The sequence below is a fragment of the Leptonychotes weddellii genome, chromosome 12 (assembly GCF_054177405.1).
Source record: "Leptonychotes weddellii isolate Sample4059 chromosome 12, ASM5417740v2, whole genome shotgun sequence".
Taxonomy (NCBI): Eukaryota; Metazoa; Chordata; class Mammalia; order Carnivora; family Phocidae; genus Leptonychotes; species Leptonychotes weddellii.
Genome location: NC_138380.1, coordinates 91,823,184 through 91,827,908, shown reverse-complemented (window position 1 = coordinate 91,827,908; position 4,725 = coordinate 91,823,184). Strand labels below are relative to the sequence as shown.

General features: G+C 59.2%; 1 protein-coding gene across 1 annotated transcript in view; it reads right to left on the bottom strand.

The window, feature by feature from the left end:
- Positions 1 to 1,906, bottom strand: part of TNS3 (tensin 3) — a 416,462-nt gene extending 414,556 nt beyond the window's left edge. The window contains exon 1 of the mRNA XM_081799720.1: positions 1,749 to 1,906. The gene's annotated coding sequence lies outside the window, so the exon portion shown is untranslated. The remainder of the gene's footprint in view (positions 1 to 1,748) is intronic.
- Between the last annotated feature and the right edge of the window lie 2,819 nt (positions 1,907 to 4,725).

Below are 4,725 nucleotides of genomic sequence, written 5' to 3'. Positions count from 1 at the left end.
ATCAGCAACATCCCCTGCAGGAACATATTTCATCCTGTAACCTTTAGCTCCCAGGGTCTCATTTGTAAGTTGCTCCATCTGAAACCATTAGGTGCCAAAGCTACACTTCGGAAAAGTAGTCAGTTGCATCCAGGAGCACACAGTTCCCAGCGGCTACTACTTTTTCTGCCTTCTCAGAGCTTTGCAAAGAATTCCTCCACTGCCACTATGAGCTTTGGCATCTCAGCTGAGAAATCTGCTGTCAGAATATGCATCCATTCGGTCAGGCGTGCCGGGCCCCTGGGCTGCGCCACCCCGTTTCATCAACTTGGACAAGACACCTAGCCTGTTCTTTGCCTCCGTTTGCACACCCGTAAAATGGGGCAAAATCGCAGCTCCCTCTGAGGGTTGCCATGTGGAAGAAATGCAAAAGGAACGCATGCAAAGCATTTAGCACAAGCAAACACTCAAGAAGAACGTGCTCTTACTGCGCTATACTTTGAGGTCACCATTCCTTTGCAAGATTGCAAAGTAAGTTACTATTACTTTGTCTCTGAGGTCAGGAGTTTGGCCTCCTGCCGGTTCCCGGTCAGCAACCAGTGCACAAAGGTCCCCTCATTCCCTGCAGCGGGGCCCTGCTCCTTCCACCCACCAGCTGCAGAGACTCCGGGGCCTCTCCCGGGCCCCTCCAGGCCTCTCCACAGAAACGCCTTTCTTAATACTTGTTGATTGATTTGCAAATATAACCTCCCCGGCCCTAAAGAGGGGAGAATCACAGGACAGCAAATCTCTTTCAAAGGGCCAAGAAGTACCGCATTTCAAAGACAGCAATGGGCACACAGCAAATACACCACAATGTCAAAACGGCTGGTTCTGAAGGCCGTTTCATCAGGCACTGAGATATTAATGCAGTAGTCATATTAATGCAATGAATGCAATGAAAACTTGCACGTTCCTGTTCTCAGTATATTTTTAGAGTCTTGGAGGCTCAAGCATTCGTGTCACAGGGAGTGAAAACCCCCAGAAAGTCAAAGTGTGTGAAGGCCTGGGACCCCCGCCTCGGGATGGGGGCTTTCGGGTAAGTAGGCAGTGACCACCCTCGACAGTGCTCCCTGCTGGCCCCACACATCCCAGGGCGCTGGTATTAACCACCGTGGAGAGTGGGGGGTCACCCTCTAGCGCTGTCTGAAGAATCGAGGGCAGCTCTGCACTCCCTTCCCGCCACACACTGATCTTCGTATCACTTCAAGCAAAGCCCCAGAGCCCTTGTCAGGCCGCGGTGCCCACCCGCACGTAGACCCCCGCCCGCGCCCAGCGCGCCCGGACCCTCCCCCCGGCGGCTTGTCAGCGACCGCGCCGGCGGCCCGGGGGGCACGTGCCACAGGTGGCGCGGGGCCCGCGGATCCTGCTCCTTCGGAAGGAGGGAGCGCCCGGGGACACCCCCCCTCCCGCCCAGCACGGGGACGGGGACGGAGCCTGTTCGCCGAGATCAAAGAGGGCCCCGAGCTCGGCTCTCCGCCCCGCAGTCTCGGGACGCGTCCCAGAGAGCGAAGTCCGCCGGGCGCCGCCGAGCGGTGCCGCTCCGGCCGCGCCTCCGGACCCGGACCCGGATCCGGACCCGGACTCCGGATCCGCGCCGCCGGCCCCGCGCCGGGTCCCCGGACCCCGGACCGGCTCGCTCCCGCGCGCGCCCCGAGCCCCTCCCTGCGCCCGGCGCGCATTCGCGGGCGCCGGCCCGAAACAAAGCGGGCGGCGGTGCGGCCCCGTACCTGGGCGAGCGGCGAGTCCGGCGGGGCGATGGCCGCAGCAGGCCGGGCGCCGAGCAGCGCAGCAGCGCGCGGGCGGGCCGTCCTCCTGGCTCGCCGCCGCGCCCGCCGCAGGGCCCCCTCGAGGCGGCGCGGGCAATCGCCACCGCCGCGCCCGGCCGCCGGTCACCTGGCCTCAGCGCCCAGCCCTGCGGGCGCCGGGCGGGCCCGCCCCCGCCGTGTGCCCCCGTGCGCCCCCGTGCGCCCCCGGGACCTCCCCGCCGGGCCCGGAGGGACCGCCAAATGGTGGACTCACCCGGCGGCCCCTGCTCCGAGAGTTCACGCGCCGCAAGTCGGGGGCGGAGGGAGGCTGCAGTCCTGATCCCTGCAAAACCGGTTGTTCATTCATTCACTCACTCATTCATTCGTTCATTCATTCATTCCGCGCTGTAATTACTGTGCTCTTGGGAACCCGGGCCTCGCTCCCCGCCTGTAGCTTACACTCTTAGCAGGGTCCTGCAGACATAAAGCAGCACAGCCATGAAGGGCAAAGCGCAAGATGCTTTAGAAGTCTCTGGAAGGTCCGGCCAATGGAGGGAGGGCTCGGGGAAGACTTTATTCTTAAAATGAGCCAGGAGAAACCAGCAGGATTTAGGCTGTCCAGGAGCATTTAGGAGAGCAGGTCCCAGGCCAGAGGGATCCTCAGGGGAGGAGAGGCAGAGAAATTCCAGCATCCCCCAAGACCCAAACATCCCCACAGTCAGTCTCTCAGCCTCTGTTTTCCCATTAGTGAAATCCGGGAAATGGGCAGCACCCTCCGAAGATCCCCTTGGGAAACACACAGCCTTCTGCAGAATTAGAAATGCTGCTCCTCATAGGCAAAAGAACGGTGTCAACAAGAGTGTGCGGGAAGCCCCGCACATGAGGAAAGCACATGTGAGAACACACCCACCCTACATCCTTCAGAAGAGAGACAGAGGTTGTATCCGCCACTGGGACCAAATTCTCTTAGAATCCCACCTGGGGAGGGCTGCGCACATCTTAAGGTACAGTTACCAGGAACCGCCCCTGATTGGGGATGGACACCCAAACCTACCTGGGGCCCTCCTGTCCTGCCTTGTGGGGACCTTCTTCGGTTCATCACTGAGAGCGGAGGTTGAACCCCGCTCCAATCGCACTCCTACCCTGCAAGGCCTCTTGGAAAGACCAGCAACCCCTGCCTTGCTCTAGAGGGTAGCATGATTTCTCAAGAGGTCAAAAGCCATGACTCTCTTCCTCAGACGGAGCTGGGCATTCATTCCCTGAGGCAAATGCTTCCAGAGCACTCAGGAATAGAACAGACCCTTTTCCTGCCCTCCAGGAGACCCCAGACCAACAGCCTGCAGGACAAGGCAAGGGGTACCAGAAAAGGAGTCTCAGCGGAAGAGGGACCCCTAAATGGGGCGGAGGCTGGTGTTATTACGATCCTCTTTGCACCCATACGGAAACAAGCTGAAATTGTAGGTAACCTGCCCAAGGTCCCCCAGCTGTTCAGCAACAGAACACGATAAAGATCCAGAACCATCAGACCAACGAGCTCCTCGTAACTTTCTCCCACACTGCCCTGTCCTGCCCATCCATCTGGCACGGTTGTGCTGACTTGTCTCTTTGCTGGAACATCGCAGGGCCAAGCACATCTATCCATCCTGTGTCTCAGGCTCTGTCGCAACGTCCAGGTCCCTGCTGGCTGAACGACTAAGTGAACTTGAACTTCAGAAGATACCAGGACGTCCACCTGCAGGGGCAAGGCCCATAAGCTTGCCCATGATTGCACGGCTGGGAAGCTGGGGGTCTCGCCCCTGCCAGGCAGCCTCTCGTAAAATCTCTGTCCTCAAATTGCTCTCCCTCAAAGCCAGACGGTCCCACCTGCCCCTTGCCAGTTGGCCGGCCCCAACCACCCCCTTGTTTCTGGGACTGTGGACACTTGGAGGCTTATTGAGACAGTGTCTGTCCTCATACATCCCTCCGCAGAGCCCGAGAAAGGGAGGAGGCACACTGGACCTGGTGTTCTCGTGCATCCTCCGTTAGCCCGAGCAGTTGGCTCCCTGATCCACCGAAGTGCAGATGCCCACACCTGCCCAGAGGCTGGCGCGGGGGGCCTTCCCAGGTCCAGGAACTCCCACTTCCCAGCCCACAACTTTGAGTTTCCAAGAACTTGAACAGCAAGGCATGTTGCAATTATCTGAAAAAGGGACACGCATTTTTTTCCATCCTTACCCATCCAAAAATATCTCAAATCTGAAAACAAAAGTCTCAGACCGAAACGGCCACTCCCTTCCCAGCCCTGCAGACGGGGCAGGCGCGGGTCTGGCCAGGGGCTTGCCGCATCTCCAGTGCCCAGAGCTCCTCTTGTTCCTTCCCACAGGAGTTCTGAAAGAACTTTCTGGAAGCTTGTTGTTGCCATGAAGATGGACTTGGCCACCGCCGAAGTCTGACTATTCAGTATCCCTGGGTCAAAGGCAGCATGTGGGCAATGATGTGGATAATTTTCTGATTTCCTTGCCCTGAAAAGTAACATTTTCCAGAGAGCCACTGGAAGGGGCAGCAGGAAGCAGGACACGGGATGCACTTACCCATGGGGCTGTGGCCAGAGCAGGACCACAAGCCGGTGTGATGCACTTAGGTACCGTGCTCCTCTAGAGCTTGCTGGGACAGGGCCCCCTCCCCTCCCTATGCTTCTCCCCGCAAACACACAAATCTACAGCCACAGCCCAGCACCTCGACTTTTCTGTTCCCCGGAGCCTTTCCCAAACCCGTGGAACCTTGGTACCCTCTCTGCCAAAATGCACGCCCACACCATCTTCTGCAGCCACGGCCCTGGGAGCCCCCGACCTGTGTCACTGCTGGAGCCACGGACGTGGGCTCTGAGGTAGATCTGAGCAGGGTCATACCTGGGAGGAGGGAGGGAGGCAGGCCAAGTGGGTGCCGGCGCTGGGAGCTGTCCTGGAGCACATGGGTCAGT